Source organism: Trematomus bernacchii, unplaced genomic scaffold, assembly GCF_902827165.1.
Source record: "Trematomus bernacchii unplaced genomic scaffold, fTreBer1.1, whole genome shotgun sequence".
In the NCBI taxonomy this organism is placed as follows: Eukaryota; Metazoa; Chordata; class Actinopteri; order Perciformes; family Nototheniidae; genus Trematomus; species Trematomus bernacchii.
Genome location: NW_022987607.1, coordinates 3,053,846 through 3,079,280, shown reverse-complemented (window position 1 = coordinate 3,079,280; position 25,435 = coordinate 3,053,846). Strand labels below are relative to the sequence as shown.

Below are 25,435 nucleotides of genomic sequence, written 5' to 3'. Positions count from 1 at the left end.
TAAACTGTCATATTCTGCACATTTCTTTTTCTATCTACATACATCTTATAAGAGTATAATAAATATGTATAATATCGGTTAAAATAAGTGCTTCAACAGTTAACATTGCAGGGAAGTTGATTGTCAAGTCCCAAAACAAACCATGCAATATATTAGACGTTAAGTACTTTGTCAGGCTTAATATTTATCTGTAGATACCCCCAAAGCTTTTTGCTTACATGTATTTAAAAGAAGACCATAACCTAAAGTATTATTTAATGTTTTAATAAAGCCTAATTAGTTTGTCCGTTTTGCACATCCTCCTATTAATATCTTTGTACATCCGGCACTAAATTGTTTAATTGTAGAGATAATTTAATCTTCTTGATATTTTCTATTCTATATTTCTATCATTGACCTTCTACTTTCCCCCTATTTTGTATGTACTCTTAATATTTAAATGTTTTCATCAAATATAACACATTCAACCTTAGGTAAGGCAAGGCAAGGCAAGTTTATTTATAGAGCACCTTTCAACACAAGGCAATTCAAAGTGCATTACAAAAATGAAAGGCATTAAGAAAAAGGCATTTTAAAACAGTCATTAAAAAGCAACACAATCTACCTGCATTGCAATGACTCTGAACGTGTAATAACGTGCTTTAACCAGTAGGAGGTTTGGGTTAAAAAGCTGTCAAGTTTACAGTGTTAAAGGGCCCATGTCATGGCCATTTCCACTGATCATAATTACATTGTTGAGGTATACTAAAATAGATTTATACTGTGCAATTTTCCAAACTCACATTGGTTTCGCATACAGCATCTCTGTCAAGCATGTGTATTCAGCAGTATTCACTTTCTCCACTAAACGACTCGTTGGAGCTCTTGCCCCCCCCTCCCTGTGAGCCTAGTGTGCTCCGATTGGTCAGCTCGGCCACTCGTTCTGATTAGTCAACCACCAGAGAGGCTGCGCCCATGTCAGTGCTTTTCCCGGCTGCTCTCAGCGTAACATCAGTCTTATCATGGCGTCGGTACAGCGGTATATTTTATATACATATATATTTTTAACTGTTGTTATAGAAGAGTGTGACGGCCTCAGGGCCTTTGTCTTACGGTGGGGTGGAGCTGAAGAGGGTAATCAGCGCGATCACGGACACCTCCGTAGCCGGTGCTATTAATCCCAGCGGCCCGGAGTCTCTCTCCAAAGCGGCTGCAGAAGGACGAACTGAGCGACCCTCTCCCCTCGACCACCTGTCTCTGCATTTACTACAATAAATGTGTCGTGGTTTTGTAAACTCGTGTATGTCTCCTTGTCTTTCCGTTGTGGCCTACGAGCGACTCTCATAACAAAGAGTAAGTTATTTTTACCCGTTATAAACTACTACTGTTTGATGAGAAATCAAATCATGGTTTGCTATATATGAATTCAGGGAAGAAAGGATAGGCCTACTAAGTATTTCCATTAAACTTTATTTTTAGAAATGTACAAAATGAACATAAATATACATATATACACGGTATATCATCCATTCCTCCTCCTCGCATCTTGCCTGCGCACAGTCGGTGCGGTGCCTTTTAGCACCCTCAGTAGTAGTAGAATCCCTTCCCCGTCATGGATTGTCCGCCAGGATCTGGCTGGACGAAATCAAATGCAAATCACAAAATATTAGAGAAACTTAGTTGTTTTAGATTCGTTAGTAGTAGTTGTGTAATGAACAGCTTGCCTGCTAATATGCTAACCTAGCTTTGTTTACCTTGGTAGCTAACACGATATGAACGTTAGCTTGGAGGAAAGGCAACTATAATGCAGTGTAATAAAACTACTATGAACAAAAGCTAGTGGTTCATATTAGGCTAGCAATAACGTGTTTATAATTGCAATCGTATACGGGTATTCTGCTACGTTCGGTCATACAATGTAACTTGCATGAATACATTGTTTTGCGCTAGCATACAGCTAGCCTCGTTAGCTACATGCAGTATATGTACGGTCACAATGTACGGTAATTCACAGTACAGTATACTGTATGAGTATTCCGTGTGTGTGACTGCAGACATTCTCCTGCCATGACAAACATGTAAGGCCATCTGCTGACATTGTAGTTGATATATTTAAACGCTAGCAACGTAGCATCACAAAAATGTTTTTCTGACCGAAACTAGCTCTAGCTCCGTGTGTTAGATCGCTACGCCAGCTATAATGTAATTACGTTTCGCGACTGACCGGCAAATCACCCGGAGTATACTGTCAATAGGTATTTTGTGTGTGAATGCAGACATTCTCCTGCTATGAGATACATGTATGCAAGGCCATCTGCTGATATTAGAGTTGATATATGGAAACTCTAGCAACTTAGTTAGCACTGTGTCAATGGCTTAGCAGTCCAACACAGTTTACACATTTAAACAGTCTTGTTTGATAAATACACAAATAACAATGCAAACTTACAGGTTGTATACCCAGATCTTCCCCTGCTCCAAACGGTCCAAACAAGCTGTGCATATCCGGCCTCAAACTGGGCAATGTTTTGGAAGCTTTCGTCTGTGAAATGCCGGTTCTTCGAACCTCTGGAGGAGGAACACGACGCTGCTGGTGTGGCCATAGCTCTTCGGGATTGGTCCATTTCGTTCCGGGTACCGCATGACATCAGGCGGTACCCGGAACTAAATGGAAGACTCAAATGGGCAGTGACGTATCTCCAACGAGGCGTTTTGGGGAGGTATTTTCTGTGTTAGAGTTTTACTCGCTACAGGGTGTACTTTGAGGGTTTTGACTCTGCACACCGTTTACATGCATAAAAACCTTCATAACACACAAGGGGACGGGTAATAACCGGAAAAGCATGACATGGGAGCTTTAAACTTTTTCCGGTCTATTCTGAGCCCGATCTCTGTAGATAAATAAAGAACTATGACAGATATGTAATATTTAATGCAGACAAACCATTTATTACAATGCATTCATGTGATGACTTTCAAAGAGTAAAGCAAGCACTGCTGAATAAAGTATGATTTTATCTTTTCCGAAACGTTTTTTTCATATGGAATGCAGTTGGAGGTTCAAGGTTCAAGGTTCAAGGTTCTTTATTGTCAATCTGACATAGCTACAGAGTAATTATGCAGTTGAAAATCTTATGTCACAGGCTTCTCCAACAATGCAACATAATAACATAACATAATAACAATAAGAGCAAGAGCAATACAAAAATAATAATAGTTATAAAAATGAAATAAAGTTATGATGTGGAATAGTGCAGTATGAGTCTATATACAAGTTATTGGAATGATATATATATATTAGGTATTAGATACATACTACTGAGTAGCAGTTGAATGTTTGATGTTGTTTCAACAGTTCAATTGTTTAACAGTCTCACTGCCCGCGGGAAGAAACTGTCTCCGAATCTTCTTGTCCTTGCCCGGATGCTGCGGTAACGTCTGCCAGACGGCAACAGAAAGAACAGTTTGTGGCTGGGGTGATGGGGGTCTTTGATAATCCGTAGTGATTTCTTCCTGAGCCGCTGGGAGTAAAGGTCCTCCATGGATGGCAGCTCCGTCCTGGTGATGTGCTGTGCAGTTTTCACCACCCTCTGTAAAGCCTTATGATCGAGGTCGGTGCAGCTGCCGTACCAGGCCGTCATGCTGCCAGTGAGGATACTCTCTATCGTGCACCTGTAGAAGTTGCAGAGTATCCTGGAATCCATTTTGAACCTCCTCAGCCTGCGGAGGAAGAAGAGCCGCTGTCGAGCTTTCTTGGTGATGGTGGTGGTGTGAAGAGACCATGTCAGGTCCTCAGTGATGTGGACCCCAAGGAACCTGAAGCTTTTGACTCTCTCCACCGTAGTCCCATTGATGGCGATGGGGGCGTGTCCCTCTCCCTGCTGCTTCCTGTAATCCACAATCAGCTCCTTTGTTTTGCTGATGTTGAGATGGAGGTTGTTCTCCTGGCACCAAGATGTCAGGTTTTCGACCTCCTCTCTGTATGCCGTCTCGTCATCGTCTGTGATCTGGCCGATGACGGTCGTGTCATCAGCAAACTTCACGATGGTGTTGGAGCTGTGTGTGGCCACGCAGTCGTGGGTGAACAGGGAGTAGAGGAGAGGGCTGAGCACGCAGCCTTGAGGGGCACCGGTGTTAAGAATCAGGGTGGAGGATGTGATGTTTCCCACCCGCACTGCCTGGGGTCTGCCCGTCAGGAAGTTCAGGATCCAGTCGCAGAGGGCGCTGTTGAGCCCGAGGTCTCTGAGCTTGATGGCCAGCTTGGAGGGCACAATGGTGTTGAATGCTGAACTGTAGTCAATGAACAGCATTCTCACATATGTGTTCCTGTTCTTCGGGTCCAGGTGTGAGAGGGCAGTGTGGAGGGTGAGGGCTATGGCGTCGTCTGTGGACCTGTTTGCTCTGTAGGCAAACTGCAGGGGGTCCAGAGATTCAGGGAGGGAGGAGGTGATGAATAATTTGACTAACCGCTCAAAGCACTTCATTATGATGGAGGTGAGTGCTACTGGGCGGTAGTCGTTGGGGCAGGTGATGATTGTCTTTTTGGGGACAGGAATGATGGTGGAGTGTTTAAGACATGTGGGGACTACAGACTGCAGCAGGGACCTGTTGAAGATGTCTGTGAACACCTCTGCCAGCTGAACTGCACACACCCTGAGAACACGGCCAGGGATGCCATCAGGTCCAGGAGCCTTGTGTGGGTTAACCCTTTTAAAGGATTTACACACATCTGCCCTATTTAAAACAAAAGGGCAGTGTAGCTCCTGGTCCCTCTGTACCTCCACAGCCTGGCTGTTCTCAAAGCGTGCAAAAAAACTGTTTAGCTCATCTGGGAGAGATGCGCACGCAGACACTCCCGCAGCACCCCCCGCTGCTCCTTTGTAGTCAGTCATTGTCCTTAGTCCCGCCCACATATTCCTAGTGTTACAAGCCTTTGAAGTCAGATTCCACCTTCTCTTTGTACTGTCTCTTTGCATTTTTTATTGCTCTCCGGAGATCATACCTAGACTTCCTGTACTCCTCCAAATCTCCCGCTGTGTGCGCGAGAGTGCGCGCTTTCAGTTTGCCGCGCACCTCACCGTTTACCCAGGGCTTTTGATTTGGGAATGTCCGTACAGAAACCTTCGGTACCACGTCATCGATGCATTTCCCAATGTAGCAGATGACAGTGTCCGTGTGTGTGTTGATGTTATTGTCCTCAAACACACTCCAATCCGTGGATGCAAAGCAATCCTGCAGTGCTGAATCTGACTCCTCGCTCCATCGTTGTACTGTCCTTGTTATCGGTCTGTCCCTTTTAAGTTTCTGCTTGTAAGCAGGCAACAACAGTAGTGAGATATGGTCTGATTTGCCGAAGGGAGGGCGAGGGAGAGCCTTATATCCATTCCGGAAAGGGGAATAAACATGGTCCAGTATGTTTCCCCCGCGCGTCGGGAAGTTGATGTGTTGGTAATATTTTGGCAAAACCTTCTTCATGTTGGCGGTGTTGAAATCTCCGGCCACAACGAACGCCGCATCTGGCCGTGAAGTCTCGGTTTTATCAATAAACCCAAACAGCTGATCGAGTGCCGTGTTGTTGTCGGCGAGTGGCTGCGGCGGGATATACACTGCTGTTATCACAACAGATGTGAATTCCCTCGGCAGATGGAAGGCCCGACATGAGATCATGAGGTGCTCTAGCTGTGCGGAACAGTCCGATGAAATAATCTTCACATCTGAGCACCAGTTGTTGTTAGTCATTACACACACACCGCCTCCCTTACTTTTCCCCGAGTTTGCAGTCCGGTCCTGACGAAAAATAGAGAATCCGTCAGGGACAATAGCGGAGTCCGGGATAGCGGGGTTGAGCCAAGTCTCAGTGAGAATTAACACGTTACAGTTCTTAATGTCCCGTTGAAAAGCAATCCGGCTTCTGAGTTCATCTAGCTTATTTTCAATGGATTGAACATTAGCCAGAAGAATACTCGGAAGAGGGGGCCGATTCTCACGTTTTCTTAGTCTGACCAGCAACCCGGCCCGGCATCCTCGCTTTGTCTTCTTCTTGCGTCTCTCAGGTAGAACAGCAACAGGTAGCCATGGTGAATCTCCATTGTCTGTCGGAGGGTTAATATTGTCCACGAAGTTTCGCAATTGGAGAAGTTCCTCTCTGCTATATTGTATGGCAGAGTAGGTGCGGTCGGCTAGCATGTTGCGAACCATGTTAAAAGTAAAACGGCAAAAGTAAAAGAAATATGTACAAAATACGAAAATGGGCAAAGTTGGAGAGGAGCACGAAGACGATGCGGCCATCTTCACCGGCGCATCATATGGTAGGTCAACCAATCACAGAGCTTGAGAACTAATCACGGGGTTTGTCGAGCAAAGCGGAACGATAGCTGAGGATTATGGGTAGTGTAGTGTCTTCTGCCATCCTAAACTCCCAAAAAAAATGTGTTTCTCCGAATCGAACGGGAAATATACAAAAGCATTGTACACAATTTAAACCAATAAATGTTGTGTAATCAACAAGGATAATCTTGTGTTTTTGAGTTGATGAGTAGTGCAGATATCTCTGTAAAATCAATCGACAGTAAGGAGAATACTTACTTCCGGGTGTAAAATTCTCCATTATCCAATGGGAATGGACGCTCACATTGCCTTTAACTGCCGCCGACATGGACCGATGCGGTGCTTCCCTGAGCGTCAAATACCGCCGCCGACGGGAATACATTGCAATCAGTTGAAAGCTCTTTGCGTCCGTTAATGAAGCTGAAGGAGACTCGGCGCGTCACAACTGCACGCCAAAGGACCCTGACCAAGCGTCGCTATTGGACTATCAGGGAGTGAGACTGTGTTGGTTGGTCAAATTAAGAATGTTTGTCAGCATTTTAGCGGCCATTGTTTGGACTCTGGAGAGTAACGGATTACAGGTAACAGGATAACAACGTTACTAAAAAAAGATCTTATTGTGATTTTTGTAAAGGATCAGATGTTAACTCTTCTCTGTAAACTGAACTGTTCTGTAAGCTAACCCCTAGATTCCACCGGGTCTGTCAGCGGCGCGTTACGGCTGCTGCTCACGGCGATCGCGGCCACTCTAGTCAATGGGTGCTATTCCACCACACGCGACGCGTTACGGCTCAGAAGCGTCCCAGAAGCGTCCCAGAAGCGTCCCAGAAGCGTCCCAGAAGCGTCCCAGAAGCGTCTCAGAAGCGTCCCAGAAGCGTCTCGGCGCAGGGCTCCTCTAAAATTAGGATGAATCCTATTTTTGACGCCACACAGCCGTAAGGTAATGTCGGGCAGGCAGGAAGTGGAACGTTCAGAGCATATATAGCATATATATATATATACACACACACTAATGTTGCAGACCCTATCCCTCCGTAGTCTTTCAAGTAGGAGGAGAAATGCCAGCGTTCTCCTCCGGTTTACAGGCACTGTGTAAATTATATATATAGAATAATTATGATGATGAATGCATTTTTTTACCACTAAAATACAGCAACACATCTTTGATTCATGTTGTTTATAACTGGAATATTACAGTTATTATTAACTTTGTCTGTACAAAGTATAGCCTGTCCAGGAAATATGCCCAAATCAACAAAAACTGCGAGCCGGCAGGCAAGACGCTCCGCTTCTGAAATGCTTCTGAAACGCGCCTGGTAGGGTATGACGCCGGAGGAGGCCGGACCAAAGATAGATAGATAGATAGATAGATAGATAGATAGATGGATGGATGGATGGATAGATGGATAGATGGATGGATGGATGGATAGATTGTTTTTTTTACACATAGGATGTAGGCAAAAAGGCACAGTTCCATGGCATCGCTCAAAGAAAAATAAAATAAAACATCCCTGAGCTGTTTAGTTATGGGGTTTGGTAGGTAGGGTGTGAGACAGTAAACAAAAGAGAACGTTAGAAAAGGCTGCCATCATCTCAGATAAACATTTCACATTGTGTAACCAACAGCAAAACCAATGAACAGTTTCTGAATGTTAAACGTGTTTTTTATGTGTTGCTTAATATTATTTGAAAAAGAAAAATGTATTTAATCAAAAAGTAGAAAATTAGATTATTAGATTAATAACTAGATTTTTTTTTTTTTTTTCACCAAGTTTAACGTGAGAGATTTCAAATACATTCTAGGTTATTAGTTCGTCTTTGTATTGCATAATCTTTTAAACCCAATTACACGTTTTAACATCATTACAGACCATCGATCATCTGACTAAACTGTAGCAACTAACAGGCGACTATGAGAATATCATATTTTTACCTTTGCCAAGTGTATTGTTTTAGGCAGGTGTGTGTGTGTGTGTGTGTGTGTGTGTGTGTGTGTGTGTGTGTGTGTGTGTGTGTGTGTGTGTGTGAGACTTTTGTGTTTCTGCCCCTCAAAAAAGAGAAAGGTAGACAGCGAAAACAGAGCATTTAATGACATGTTCTCTTACTGGACCTCTTTGAAATGCAATTGAATACCCCTGCATTATAGCAACAACAACAACAACAACAACAATAATAATAATAGCAATAATAATTGGGAGGGGGGGGCGCGGCTGTTCTTATGTTCTCTCAGGGGAGGCTCACCTTCCCACACTTTGAAAACCCCTGCCATAGACGATTCAGCACCCTCAGTTTTAAATATAAAATGATGTGTCAATCAGAGAAGAGACGACCCTCGGGTTGAAGGCTTCTTGGTCTTCTTTTGCTTTGCAGATCGTTTCCTCTCACCGTCCGAATACTAGCTCGTGCTGTAACACAGTCAAATCCGGAGTGTTAATAAACACTCTGTAGATAAAACACTGAGAGACAGTGAACATATGGTCCTTATCTACAGGGGTAAATTAACACTCCGGATTTTACTGTGAAGGAAGCTCAAAACCCTTTGTAAAACCCGATTGTGTTTTGCTTAGCAAGCTCCTGGATAATTCCATATTCAACATTCCCAGGATGTGCTCCAGTTTTTAACTTTTTGTTTTGGAGTTTTTCGAAATAATGACTCCAGTTTCCATCACTGTCTGCTCCAAATCCGAACACATGGACCTAGGGAAACAAAAGAAAACACATTTAGGGTCAAAGAAACGTTCAGGTGTTTATCAAGTGTCTCTACTTTAAAGAGTCCTCTCCTGCTGATGTTCAGGTCAGTATGTAGTGTCTCTACTTTAAAGAGTCCTCTCCTGCTGATGTTCAGGTCAGTATGCAGTGTCTCTACTTTAAAGAGTCCTCTCCTGCTGATGTTCAGGTGTATATCAGTATGTAGTGTCTCTACTTTAAAGAGTCCTCTCCTGCTGATGTTCAGGTGTATATCAGTATGTAGTGTCCTCTACTTTAAAGAGTCCTCTCCTGCTGATGTGCAGGTGTATATCAGTATGTAGTGTCTCTACTTTAAAGAGTCCTCTCCTGCTGATGTTCAGGTGTATATCAGTATGTAGTGTCTCTACTTTAAAGAGTCCTCTCCTGCTGATGTTCAGGTGTATATCAGTATGTAGTGTCTCTACTTTAAAGAGTCCTCTCCTGCTGATGTTCAGGTGTATATCAGTATGTAGTGTCTCTACTTTAAAGAGTCCTCTCCTGCTGATGTTCAGGTGTATATCAGTATGTAGTGTCTCTACTTTAAAGAGTCCTCTCCTGCTGATGTTCAGGTGTATATCAGTATGTAGTGTCTCTACTTTAAAGAGTCCTCTCCTGCTGATGTTCAGGTGTATATCAGTATGTAGTGTCTCTACTTTAAAGAGTCCTCTCCTGCTGATGTTCAGGTGTATATCAGTATGTAGTGTCTCTACTTTAAAGAGTCCTCTCCTGCTGATGTTCAGGTGTATATCAGTATGTAGTGTCTCTACTTTAAAGAGTCCTCTCCTGCTGATGTTCAGGTGTATATCAGTATGTAGTGTCTCTACATGTCTCCATGCTTTAATGTTCAAAAAGCTCTTTATTTTTCTCATACTGCCTGTGCTGCAGCACCTCTTTTCACCCTCTGTCTGAAACCAGAGCCCAGTTTGCTCTGATTGGTTAGCTGGCCGGATTGGTTGTGTTTGTGTCTGTTGTGATTGGTCAACCTCTTGGAGATGTCCCGCCCCTTAGCCTATCACCTACAATGTCTGGGAGCGTTACATACGGATGTCACTATTTTTTGGAAGTAAGCAAAGGAGTCCAATGGAGGAGGAGAGAAACGTTAGGATTTTAGCCTTTGCAGACCATTTACATGCACAAAAACCTATACCACACTAGAGCAAAGGGAAAACCAAATAATAAGATACTTCGTTTAACTCAAAATCACAACCATATTGTATACATTTGAAGTTAGTTTTGTTATTCTAACTTGAGGCTACAATCACATGCTGAAAAACTAATAGGGTAATTTAAGGTTTATGAATATTAGTTTTAGAAAGTGTGCTGTGTTTATGTGTTTAAGTGTTTACTGTAGTTCATAACACATGGGTGCAGAGTCAGTATCTAGCACACTCAGTCATATTGTATTGCACATCATTTGGCGGCACAATGATATCTTAAAGGGGACCTATCATGCAAAATGCACTTTTGTACGTCTTTTCTACATGAATATGTGTCCCCGGTGTTCCAGGGAACTCACCAAGTGTCAGAAAACACAACCCTCTCTATTTTCCTCCGTACCCAAATCTCCAAAAAAGGGGCTGCAACGGAGCTGATACAGATTTGAAATTGTTCTGACGTCAGAAACGGGGAGCTCCGCCTATATGGGCAACTCTCCACCTATCAGGTTTACTTTAAATCTGCAAGCCTGAAATAAACCTAGAAATAGTCATATTAAATATTAATTTCAAGATAAAAGCCTTTATTGTTTATGCAAAGGAATTATGCCAGTCGATTTGCACACACACAAAACAGAGACATTTCAATGGGAAATACATGCATAATACAACACGTATGCCTGCAATTAATGCTAGTTCTAAACAAAGTGCATGTTAAGCAGGTCAATGGCCGGTCACACCAGCAATATAAAGTAAATTTTCTTCATGAAAAATAAATAAAAAGAGCTCTGTTACCGCACATGGAGTTTGTGGACTCTGCTGCATCTGCACGAGTAAAGTTTAATCATTGTCACTTTTGGGAGCAATTGGTTAGAATAATTAATAAGACCCAGTAAATGATTAGAGTTCCTGCTTTCTAGAGTTCTTGGTTTTTCGTTCTGTTATTTATGAACATGTAATGATCGTTTCCTCAGTAAGATAACACACATTTGCTCTGTTTGGCTTCACGTAGATGTATACCCTCAGGTCAGCATGCTTTATTAGGATAATTAACCTGTTCAGCCCTGAGCCTGTTTTCCAGGTCTCAGGCTCGAAAATGGCATGCCCAGAACAAATGACTATATCTTCTAAAAGGGATAAATTAATAATCTTTCTTCTCAAAGCAATGATAAACTTGTGAGTTGGATGTAGACAAGTCAAAATCAATATAGATTTTTTTTTATTTTAAAGTAAATTCAGATTGAACATAGTAAAAAAATGTAAATTATAGTGTTCGTCCAAAAATAAAAATTACTTATAGTGAAAACCACCCTTGAATGATCGGATAGTAGACTCAAAGCTTTAGGAATCCAAACTATAACATATAATAAATACCCTGTATCAAGATTGATGCAAAACAAGTGAAATTCTACCTTTTTTGAGAGATTTAGAAGAAAAAAAAAACACTTCTGGGGTCATTTGGGTGCATTTTCCATATCTCTGGAACCCATCGGTCGATTTTGATGATTGACACCTCTTTTGAACCGTTAGAGCCAATAGAATTGAGTGGAAGTTCCTAAAATCCATCTAAACATTACCCATTGGTGAATGAGTGATGCGCAGCCAGAATGCCCAAAACCGGAAGCTGTCATACACTCTCGTAGCTATCATAGCAGCTATATATGAAAACCCAGTTCTTGCCATAAATATGCAACCCAGTCTCACGGCATTTCGTGTTATAGTCACAACATTTAATCTATTGATTCGTGTTCACCAACACGATTTTCCCCTTTTTTTCGTGTCACACAGAATGATTTTAAAAGCAATGTATTTCTATTGGTGCCTGCACCACGTCTTTTTGTCTGGTCGGGTCTTGGAAGACCGGAAGCTGTGTGGTTCATAAAAACATGTTCTTACTCAATATCAAGCGACGATTATTATTTTTATTTTAAATCGTATATTGTTGGACCTTTTTTGCCGTCCGGGAGGAAAAGAAATGGGGCTCAGAGCCTCAGAATACTGAAATCTGTATTTTTAAAACATTTTTTTCCTTCTAATTTGTTATTCTTTTCTAAATAACACACTGTTATTTACTCAACAATAACACACAATTATCCTTGTTTTTATTTATTTGTTTAATTCTATAATCTCTGGCTTTTTTGCCGTCCGTCAGGAACTGAATTTCAAAATAAAGTCACCGGAAACAGACGTAGGCCTATATGGGACATTTCGAGCATCATTGCGATACACACCCACTGAACTGATTACCCAGGATTAGGGATGGGTATCGTTAGGGAAAAAGTCTGACATTATACGATTTAAAATTAAAACAATAATCGTGGCTTGATATTGAGTAAGAACATGTTTTTATGAACCCCACAGCCTCCGGTCTTCCAAGACCCGACCAGACAAAAAGACGTGGTGCAGGCACGAAACACACTACCAATAGAAATACATTGCTTTTAAAATCGTTCTGTGTGACACGAAAAAAAAGGATCAATAGATTCAATATCGTGACTATAACACGAAATGCCGTGAGACTGGGTTGAAATATGACGATGGATTATCAGTAATCATTTCAAAGTGACACAGACACATTGGATTAACCTTCAGCAGCATTTTTTTCGTTTTAATGCCATTGAACACAACTTTTGATCAGAAACAGCAAAGGTAAGACATATTTTGCCGTTTTGGCACCGTAAAGCTAAGTTGTGTGTTGTCTGGATTTGCATTCACTGCCCTGGTCGCACAGTAATGATACTTATACCTCTGGAATCTGTGGAATCTCAGCTTTCATATGATATCTTGTTTGTGCAGATCAGATAAGTAATCAAATATTTCTACCGTGAGTTCTGTGCTAAGTGCGTTAGCATAATTTTGCTTAGTGTTAATTCAGAGGCTTGGTATTACACTTGTGTTTTGTTTAGCAACATTTTTTTCATATTGTTTGATAGCTGAGTTTCTTCCTGTTAAGTGGGTATGACCCCGGTACCGGGGGCATGGGGCTTAACTGGTTAAATTAGTGTTTTTAAATGCCATTTTATAATATGTTTCTTAATTCTCTTAATGTCCTTCATTTTTGTAAAGCACTTTGAATTGCCTCGTGTTGAAAGGTGCTGTATAAATAAACTTGCCTTGCCTTGTAAATGTTGATAATGATCAATTTGAACGTACCTGATCACACATGAACAGGCTGAGAATCACAGTCATGAAGCCAGTGGATGGATAGTTGCCTTTCTTCTCCAGCCAGTTTTCGTGGACATGCTTCATGAACGCTGGATTGAGGATCATCACCTGTAATCAATCAGACTTAGACCTTATTGAACTGATATTGGTACAAACCATTCCTATCACCAGTCAATGCACACACCTGTTGACTCCTTCAAAAGTAATTTAAAGACATTCCTGTTTGGGCAGGCGTTTTGGTAACCTGTGTGCTTTTATTTTATTCTATTTTATCCTATGTTTTATTGTGTTTTTATTGTGTTTTTATGTTTTTAGCACTTTTTAACACGTGGCTTGTGTGGTCATTTATTATTTTATGATTCCTATGATGTTTTAAAGATGTTTACATTGTGCAATTTTCCAAACTTACATTGGTTTCTCATACAGCATCTCTGTATGTGTATTCACTCTCTGTCCTAAACGGCTTGTTGGAGCTCCTGCCCCCCCCCCTCCCTGTGAGCCCACTGTGCTCTGATTGTGTTTATATGTTACAATGACATTTGTTAGCAACCAGAAAATGACACCAGTAATGACAAACAGATGAGAATGCTGCGTGGGGTCTGGGTGCCGTGTTGGCGGGACGTTGCGAGGCTCGCTGCTGCGAGGAGCGGACAGTGTGAGCTGGCTTACTGGTGTGATTTCCTGGTCGGCGAGACACAGCGAAACCCAGCCCGAAACCAGCCCGAGCACACACACACACCTGCAGCCTGGCTGTGAGTCTGTGTGTGTGCTCACACACAGACTCACAGCCTCGTCGCGTCCCGCCGTCTCAGGCTGAGAAATGCGCGGAGCTGCAGCTGAGAAAATATTGAGTGTGTGTGTGTGATGAAGTCCGGGATTGGTCCATTTGGACCAATTTGCGGACTTAATGTAGCGGCTCCGCGGACGTAACGTAACGGCTCCGCGGATTGGTCCATTTGGACCAATTGGGTATGGTCACGTCACTGTACCCAGGTCACGTCACTGTACCCAGGAAGAAAAATAGAAATCTCCAACGAGGCGTTCTGGGGCAGCATAGACAGGTCTTTTCTGTGTTAGAGTTTTACTCGCTACAGGGTGTACTTTGAGGGTTTTTGACTCTGCAGACCGTTTACATGCAGAAAAAGCTACATGACACACAAGGGGACGGGTAATAACCGGAAAGCATGTCATGGGACCTTTAATGTTTTGTCAAGCACTTTGTGACTTTGTCTGTGAAAAGCGCTTTATAAATAAATGTTACTTAATTACTTACTTACATTACAATATAATTTTTATATATTTTTTTTTATTTGCATTTTAAGAAAATATTCACAAAGCATACATAACAAAATAAACACATCATAGATTAACTACATAACAGATGATGAGTACGAAAATAAATAATATAATAATAGTAATAATAATATTACAAATAAAATAATGGATACATTGTTAATACTCAGGTATACATTAATTATATTAAAGGGGACCTATCATGCAAAATGCACTTTTTGATGTCTTTTATACATAAATATGTGTCCCGGGTGTGTCAGGGAACTCACGCAGCGTCAGAAAATAAAACCCTCTCTCTTTTCCTCCGTACCCAAATCTCTAAAAACGGGGCTACAACGGAGCTGATCCAGATTTGACGTCAAATCGGCGGCGGACCCACAACACTATCAGAAACGTTGCTTTCAGAAACAATGCCCGACTGTTTTGGACATAATATGGTCGGTGTTTACATTAGCATCACTAACACTCAGAGCTAACCTGTACTGGAGAGCATGTGTGTGAAGAAGCAGGAAATAAAAAGGAACTCACCTTGTGGTATAACCGGCAAGAGAGAAAGCCTTTGAGCTCCATACTGTTTCGGATATCCTTGATCTAATAATCCTTGCGTTTCATCACCGCTCTACATATTATCCTCTTGAACCCTTAAGCTCCGCCTACTTTAAATTAGCATCATTGTAAAAACAGTGAAATATTAACTTAAATTTCAATTTGCAGTTTATCAACACTAAACTTAATATACATCGGTGGAGGGTCAGACACATTACCATAGGAAATTAGCATGATGAGCCGATAAATGTGGCCGCCATTAATCAAAACGTATTAGCAAAAAGGTGTGGCTTAGACAGAAATGCTCATAACTCATCAACAATGTATCCATTTATCACAGATTTTGGTGGATAGGTTCAGTCTGTCTTGGGGAATAGGCACACCAAAGCATGTTCTTTTTGGATTACAGGTGGCGCCAAAAACACCACAAATGTATACCACAAGAACGGATGGACGAAATATAGATATCTTTTAATACACATAGGCCTACTGGGAGGGTGAGTATGAACTGAGATTTAAAGTGTCGCAACCAATTAAGAATGTGGGCGTGACCTACACAGTTTTTTCTCAAAATCGAAGGGTTAAAATGACTTACGGACACATAACTTTGTGATAAAATTAGCTTCGGACGCAAAACACACGTCACAGCCCACGAACTCTTTGAGACTGTACAAAAAAATCGTACGTTTTTGCTAAAACGGCACAGTAGCGCCCCCTATTGTGCGGTAGTCACATATAGTTTCTCCCGACTTCACGAATCTTGGCACAGACATTCCTCATGGAATGGCGGACATATTTCAAAATGGCTTCCATTAGCCCCGCCCCCCATAAAGTTGGCCATTTTGAAACATTTGCGTTTTAAGCACATTTTCGCTAACTCCTCCTAGGGAAATGATCGAAAAAATTCAAATCCAGGACAAGTTCAGGCCATATCCAATGTGATGCTAAATTGGGAAGGAATAGTCGACCGCTCAAATGGGGAGCTCGTAAACTAACGGAGCTTGACGCCGGGATGACCGGCGACCCTCCCCGACAGGCACATATACGCAAAGGCCCGCCCACAACTGTGTGCACGTCTGTGACCGCAGTTTTAATTATTATTTGTTTCAGTTTAAAAAAAAAAAAGCTTTATTTTTTTATTTTTGTATATAGCCTTTATTTATACAGGTGAAAATCTCATTGAGACACAGGGTCTCATTCTCAAGAGAGACCTGTTTATACCCAGAATCAGCACTTTTGTAACAGGAAGAGAAATAGAGGGATATGAGGCATGGCTAGAATGGATGATCTTTTTTGACCAAAACACTTCATAGACATGTTTTTTATATATTTGTTATATATCTGAGACCTATGCTATTGCCTAAAAATAGCATGATAGGTGACCTTTAATTATATTGTTCTATACTGTACTTGACCCATTTTTTCCACCTTTCCTCAAAGATATGCATTTGGTTTCTAATTCTCATAGTTTGTTTTCTCCATTCTCATATAGATTTCATTTACTAAGTTATTCCATTGTGAGTTTACTGAGTTACCATCTTTTAGCCAATTCCTTGTAATTTGTTTACAATATAAGTTATTACAACAGTTATTACTTTTTTCATGCAAAAACCATTTGAATACTCACCAAATCCTTGGTAGCTATTCTCTTTGTGTTTCCAGCAGCTCCTTCACTGTTGGAGGAAAAATTGTTCAATTCAGTAGAAAACTTACAAAAGTACTATTTAGTAAGAGTTATATTACACTATCTTTCAGATTTCAAATCCGTAGCTACTGTATAGTAAATTGGTAAGGGCCCTTGCATAGCCTATATTTAATTATTATTACCACCAATCAGGTAATTCAAGAGCATACAGACTTCCAACATAGCTTTATTATTTTTATTTGATATTCTTTAACTTTTTACATTTTTAATGCTATTTTATTTCTATTTTTGAAATATTTTGGACGGTTTATTTCTTTTGTCTTAATTTCTCTCATGTACATTGCCCTGTGTTTTTTATGCTTCATGCAAACTCATCAATTCAATGCACTAATCTTTGCGTACTGAGCTTTAATTGAACTACACATCACGTGTTGTTTTAAAATGACCACTCACCTTGGTTTGAACTTGTTTATGAGCCAAAGAAAATCTGTAGTTTTGAATGGAAAAAACACAAGACTAGTGTTGTCTGCCAAATTAATGGCACTCTCTGGATAGAGTACATGATGAGTTGTTCTGGTCCCAACATCTTTTTCAAATCCCTTGGTACGACCGTGGTTAATTCTAAAAAAAAAAATACAGATGAGTAGATTGTGTTGTTTGAGGACAATTATATGAGGAATGAGTGGAGTGTAGAATTAGTTTTAAACCATATTTGCCAAGGAATAGAATAAGATAAAGACAAGATAAGAAGTACTTTATTGATCCCAATTTGGGAAATGTTTGCATTGCAGCAACATAAAAAGACAAGGCATTCTACATTAGAGAAATTAAAAGACTAGAAATAACATCTCAAATAGAAATAAAATAGCAGCCAATAACCAACCTGTAGTACATTTTAACAATGAATCTTTAACAAGGCAAGTACAAATGTAACTGCAAATGTGTTGTCAACACTGAGGTAACAAATCGGTATTGCAGTCATTTTTATTTTATTTTTTTATGGATTTTTTCTCACTCTTTGTGGTTGGAGAATTATGAAGGCTTTAAAAGATTTGACAGCATTTTGGGTTCAAATTCAATAAGTTACAGAATAGTCTGAGCATAGGTCTATGTGAATATTATAAAAATCTTACACAATCAGTAATCAGCACATCTGAGGGATAATACTAGAAAATCCATAACGTTCACCTGTTTGCAACTTACAAATTATTTATCTAATATATCATATTCCAATTACTTGTATATAGATGCTTATGGCACTTTTTCTATTCTAATTTTATTTAGAATAACAAAAATTAGTTTTATTGTGTCGCACTGTTGGAGGACCCTAAGATTCTCATTGATATATCTACACTGTAGGTATGTACGAATGACAATAAAAGCCTTGAAAAAATAAGACATGCTTTTTGTTCCTTTGCCAATTTCTAAACCACATGGTACAAAAAGTAATTTCAGTCTAGATGTTATTAGAAATAGCAGTAGTAATTTACCGTATTACTAAATCATGAGCATCTATGAGAGGTCCATAGTGTGATCGCATCAAATTTCCCGAATTCCCCACCACAGCACAGCTGACGCAGCGGTCAGGGTTCGATTCGACAACATCTGGAATGGGTGGGATTATTTTAAACAGGTTTTCCACCGCTGCGTTGAACTGAGTGAAGTTGCGGCGGTCGTTCTGTAATTTCTGACGAATAAAAGAAAAATAAGGTTATTCCAGCATTCGTGTACAATTCAATCAAATACCAGTTCCACTTAAAGGTCCCCTATTATACTGTTTTTCATCAATATATTATAGGTCTCAGATATATACAGAACCTGTCTCTGATTGGCTGAAACACCAAACAGATCATTGCAGCATCCCATAATCCCCTCTGTTTCAGCCCTGTTTCAAAAGTGCTGATTCTCTGTCTGTTACTTCAGATGAAAATAAGGAGCCACCTTGGTTGGTGATTGGCTAATGGTTACACAAGCCAAAACATCGTTATGACATCATAAAGTCATTTTCAGACAGGTTTTTATATAAATGGATCAGGACAAAAAGAGAGAGAATCTTTTTTCCTGAAACTTCCAGAATCTCTTTAAACAGAGGGGACACGAATGTATGTATAAAAGACATGAAAAAGTGGATTTTGCATAATAGGGGACCTTTAACATGGTTGTGGTCAAGCAACATCCCTAGAGATTCTTATGACCCGAAACTGCTTAAACACAATAGCAATTCAGTGTATTTACGTTATTGAATGTTTCTGTGTAGTTCTTGTTATGGTGTTGGTCAAATTAAGAATGTTTGTCAGCATTGTAGCGGCCATTGTTTGGACTCTGGAGAGTAACGGATTACAGGTAACAGGATAACAACGTTACTAAAAAAATATCTTATTGTGTTTGTTGTAAAGGATCAGATGTTATCTCTTCTCTGTAAGCTGAACTGTTCTGTAGGCTAATACTTTAAGAGTGAATCTATACGCCTACTGTCTGAATCTACTTTGTGGTTTTCACTTTCTTTGCTTCATTTATTCACATTGGGAAATAGCAGCTGGGAGGCTAAACGATGATCTTAGCTGAACCTCAATTGATTTTAATTGACAGCCTGTGAACAAATATTAGCTTTATTACAGTTGACGACAGACAAACATCCTAGAGGCTTCCTGCTTTAGAAAGGGAAATTAGGTGGCTGAGTTTCATACAGGACCATGATGTGTGTTGTCTCTTCAGATAGATAGATAGATAGATAGATAGATAGATAGATAGATAGATAGATAGATAGATAGATAGATAGATAGATAGATAGATAGATAGATAGATAGATAGATAGATAGATAGATAGATAGATAGATAGATAGATAGATATGGATGGATGGATGGATGGATGGATGGATGGATGGATGGATGGATAGATAGATAGATAGATAGATGGATGGATATATAGATAGATAGATAGATAGATAGATAAACAGATAAACAGACAGACAGACAGACAGACAGACACACCAACCCAGTCTCACGGCATTTCGTGTAATAGTCACAAAATAAATGTAATCTATTGATTCGTGTTCACCAACACGATTTTCCCATTTTTTTTGTGTCACACAGAATGATTTTAAAAGCAATGTATTTCTATTGGTAGTGTGTTTCGTGCCTGCTCCACGTCTTTTTGTCCGGTCGGGTCTTGGAAGACCAGAAGCTGTGTGGTTCATAAAAACATGTTCTTACTCAATATCAAGCCACGATTATTGTTTTTATTTTAAATTGTCTAAGTTCTGACTTTTTTTTGCCGTCCGCGAGGAAAATAAATGGGGCTCAGAGCCTCAGAATACTGAAATCTGTATTTTTTCAATCTTTTTTTCCTTCTAATTAATTATTATTTACATTGCTTTTAAAATCGTTCTTCGTGACACGAAAAAAATGTGGAAATCGTGTTGGTGAATACGAATGAATAGATTAATTTCGTGACTATAACACGAAATGTCGTGAGACTGAGTTGGACAGACAGACAGACAGACAGACAGACAGACAGACAGACAGACAGACAGAGATAGATAAATAGATAGATAGATAGATAGATAGATAGATAGATAGATAGATAGATAGATAGATAGATAGATAGATAGATAGATAGATAGATAGATAGATAGATAGATATATTACCTTCCACCAATTGTATTCTTCCAGCGATGTTCGATGTGTTTTTGACAGAAAGGGTCTTGGAACTGCGTTGAGAGTCTTTTTAAAGCACGGATCTCCGTCTCCTAAACATGTGTGACAGTCACAACTTCTGGAGCTCCCATGGTCACGGGAATATACCGATAAATTCCACGTGGATCCATACAGCAAGTAAATGGCAGCGATGCTCAGAAGGGACAAGAGAGTTTTGGTTCTCTTTAATCTGTAAAGCATCTCGGCAGCGTGGCTCTCCTAAATCAGTCACAGCCAATCTGTGGATAGAGTTTATAATGAAAGAAAAGGGTGGATCAGTCATCTATTATCTGTGAGGCAGCCACGCCTGACATTCAAACACCTATTATCTACAGGTGTCTTCAGTAACAAGTCAGAGTAACATGGCTCCAATTATGGTATGATTCAACACCAAACATCGATTTAATGCAATAAGAGATTTATATTAACAGCTGTGTTAGACTATTTTACTGTTCTGTGAACCACAATAAGATGTACCAATGTTTGTGTTTCTACGAGGAAGTAAACTAATAACTATTAAACAAAGAGATTAGAGATTATTCTATCATAAAGTATGAGAAACATAAAGAGCTTTTTGAACATTAAAGCATGGAGACATTTCAAAGTAGAGGCAAACAATACAGATATGTAGCATAACATTTCCTTTTTAAGGGTGGTAAGTCCATCATTTCAGAGGCAAATGACAGAAATACTGACTGTTCATAAAGGGAAGGTAAAGGCATCGCCACAACCAACCATCGGCTTCGCCCCCCGAGGACCAAACTCCGCACAATGGGGGATCGGGCTTTCTGTGCAGCTGCGCGGAATTCAATTCAGTGTATTTACATTATTGAATGTTTCTGTGTAGTTCTTGTTATGGTGTTGGTCAAATTAAGAATGTTTGTCAGCATTGTAGCGGCCATTGTTTGGACTCTGGAGAGTAACGGATTACAGGTAACAGGATAACAACGTTACTAAAAACATATCTTATTGTGTTTGTTGTAAAAGATTAGAAGTTATCTCTTCTCTGTAAGCTGAACTGTTCTGTAGGCTACTTTATGGTTTTCACTTTCTTTGCTTTGAAAAGGAATCTAACTTCGATACAACCAATGTTAATATCTAGGCCGTCTCCGATACCAAACTCCGGTGCTGATAAGGCTCCGGTGAACGACCGTCCAATCTTTTTAGGACTAAACCCCCCAGAATATACACGCAGGATCACCGTAATCTGTTTAGGGGGGCGTTTACTGCGTGGCCTCTAACACCAAACTGCCCGTCGTATCCCTAGTTTAGGCACTAAAGCCACGGATGTCCGACCGCTAGGATAGCAAAACGGAGTGTATAGTGTTGTAGGTGTTGGTGGGCTGGTAGAACCCCAAAGCAGTATCTAAACTGCCCCTGGAGGGGAAACCCTGTGTCGTTGGGAGACTCCTTGGTAATTAGGGCAGCTTCAGGACCCACAATCCCTAACCCCCAATTTTGATCCCCAGTTATACCAATCAAAACAATGCAAATGTAATATCAAACACAGCCAGAGTCAAACATTAATATCACAGCAGTGACATTACCAGCCAGAGTTAAATATTAATATCACAGCAGGGATATTACCACATCAGCAGAGCATATGAAATATTTCAACATCAATCAAAACCACATCAACCACAGTAACCAATGTGAACCTTAGCAGGGTTCCTATTCCCCTCAAACAATTTTAAATCCAAATGATCAACTAATGTCAGCCTTTTCCAAGGAAGGGTGTTCTTACCTCACTCTAAGACCAAGCAGATACCTTCAGAGACCACGAGAGAGACCAGGAATTGGGTCGAAATGTACAAAGTACAAACCGGTTTTATTAAGGTTTTAACAAAAATAGCGGATTTACAAGAATCCAAAAAATAACAAAAGACACAAAGTCAAAATACAAAAGCAACAGGTTCACAAGTCAAATGTCCTAAAAAAAGCCGTCTAATGGCGCATTTCCACTACAGCGCGGAGCTCGCTTTAAGCGTGCCGAGCCGTGCGGGGACCGTTTTTGGTTGCGTTTCCACTTAGCGTAGTACCGGCTAGCGGGTACTATTTCACAGTTTATCTGGCCCCATAAAATTGAGGTTCTTTCCGGGCCAACAACCGGGCTGAGTCGGGCTGAGTATGCTAAACTAGAGAGAGAATCACTGGCAAGGGGGCTACAACTACAACAAGATGAACATATTTGACCGTGATTTAATTGTAATACACGTTTCAAAATGATGCCGAAGTAACAACATACTGATACCGGTTAGTAAAAACCATGAATTAATGCTTTGTCAAGTCTGCAGACAGACGGCAGGCGAGACACCTTTTAAAATGCTTGTTTTCTAAATGGAGATTGGCTAAGCTAACGCAGTATATGCTCCGACCGTCAACACTCACAACAACGGCCTACAGACATAAATAAACCAGCGACTGTATTCGCCATGACACAGGCAGTCTGTGGTTTGTACTTGTTTAACTTTTGTCTAGTTTCTGAACAGATATGAGGAGCTGTGAGCTCTGAGTGCTAACAGCTAACGGCTGTGTTGTTTTTCTGGGGTTCTCATTGAAGATGACGTCACAGCTCCGCCTACACTGCGTTACTATAGATACTACCCCAGTTCCTAAACTGTAATGGAAATGCGCCATAAAGTGAGCCAGTCCTAACAAGGCCTATCCCTAACCCACAAGCGCCTTCTCAGAATTGTGGCTGGAACTTTTACGCTTTTATTGTACCATCTAGAATGCGTAGTGCGCATAGGTCAAAAGTTTAGAATGTTCTATCTAGTTTCACATGCTTGGTCTCACACGTCTGAAAAGACATTATGGAAACATACATCCTTTCTATTTACAGCCAATTTAGCATCTTTTTATCAATGGTAAGCTTAATAGAGGTAGGTGAGGTAAAGGTCAGGTCTGACACGGCCACTTAAACAGCAGAACTGTCAACAGCTTCATTTATTCACATTGGGAAGATTACCACATTGACACCTTTTAAGCTAGATATTCAAAACTTTTTTGCAAAAATTGCTAATGTGAACCTCCAGCAGCTACGGTGCAACTTGAGCTTCATTTGGAGTTGATAGTTCGACACCTGAATTGGATTTCAAAATTCACTTTTATTTGGTTTAGGTTTTGGTCTCCACCTTTAGCTGCTGTATTAAATGCCACACGATGTTCACCCACTCTCATCTAACTGTTCTTGTTTTCAGTTTGGTGCTGAGCAAGTCGTGAACAATGGGGTTTTAGAGGTTTTGTTGTTTTTGTGGTCAAAAAACAACGATATTAGACTTGTGAGAGTGAACCAAAAAGGTACAATAGCAGCTGGAAGGCTAAACGATGATCTTAGCTGAACCTCAATTGATTTTAATTGACAGCCTGTGAACAAATATTAGCTTTATTACAGTTGACGACAGACAAACATCCTAGAGGCTTCCTGCTTTAGAAAGGGAAAAGAGGTGGCTGAGTTTCATACAGGACCATGATGTGTGTTGTCTCTTCAGATAGATAGATAGATAGATAGATAGATAGATAGATAGATAGATAGATAGATAGATAGATAGATAGATAGATAGATAGATAGATGGATAGATGGATAGATGGATAGATGGATAGATAGATAGATAGATAGATAGATAGATAGATAGATAGATAGATATATAGATTTGTTTTTTTACACATAGGATGTAGGCAAAAGGCATCGCTCAAAGAAATGCTGCGGGTTGTCATCACAATAAGAGGTTAAAATAAAACATCCCTGTGCTGTTTAGTTATGGGGTTTGGTAGGTAGGGTGTGAGACAGTAAACAAAAGAGAAGTCAGAAAAGGCTGCCATCATCTCAGAGGAACATTTCACATTGTGTAACCAACAGCAAAACCAATGTGCAGTTTCTGAATGTTAAACGTGTTGTTTATGTGTTGCTTAAATTAGCTTTATTTGAAAAAGAAAAATGTATTTAATCAAAAAGTAGAAAACTGTTTTTTTTTTTCACCAAGTTTAAATGGTTGCCTTCTGTAGAGTTATTAGTAATTCAAGATTAATTATTAAATAAGATAAAATAAATAAATAACTTTGACTTTATAATTGTGTTCACAACATTAGACCTGTCCTCTGATCTCTACTAGAATAAGATAAGTGTGCATGTTTGGGTGTTTTAACACTCCCGTAATGTACCTAATCTTATTATCCATTTCATGCAGAGCTGGGAAAATGGTGTATTGATTAGATTCTGATCCGTGCACGTCCAATTTTGACTGACTTTAGTTCTAATGTTAATGTTAATTTGAATTTGACTTCAACCCATAAGTTATTCATTAAAGTAATGATGATGGATTAGTGTTCCACATTTTTTCCCTTGTATGGTGTTCGGGTCTGTGGGACCCGTCATTATTTAGTTAAAGAAAAACCAACACTCAATGGCCTTGGCTCATTGTCTGTGAAGAACATATATCAGAACACATTTTCAATGACCACCCACTGTACACCCCCCCTACACATGTATATGACATACACTACAGGATGTCCGGGTCCACTGGTGCTAATAAAAGTGTGGGAAATGTAGGTCCTGTGCACCTGTATGGGCCTTCCGTGTGTGTGTGTGTGTGTGTGCGTGTGCGTGTGCGTGTGTGTGTGTTTGTTTGTGTGTGTGTGTGTGTGTGTGTGTATGTGTGTGTGTGTGTGTGTGTGTGTGTGTGTGTGTGTGTGTGTGTGTGTGTGTGTTGTGTGTGTGTGTGTGTGTGTGTGTGTGTGTGTGTGTGTGTGTGTGTTGTGTGTGTGTGTGTGGTTGTCATCACAATAAGAGGTTAAAATAGAACATCCCTGTGCTGTTTAGTTATGGGGTTTGGTAGGTAGGGTGTGAGACAGTAAACAAAAGAGAAGTCAGAAAAGGCTGCCATCATCTCAGAGGAACATTTCA

At 40.3% G+C, this 25,435-nt stretch overlaps 1 pseudogene; it reads right to left on the bottom strand.

The window, feature by feature from the left end:
- Positions 1-8,548: 8,548 nt before the first annotated feature.
- LOC117482914 lies at positions 8,549-20,871 on the bottom strand (annotated as a pseudogene).
- Between the last annotated feature and the right edge of the window lie 4,564 nt (positions 20,872-25,435).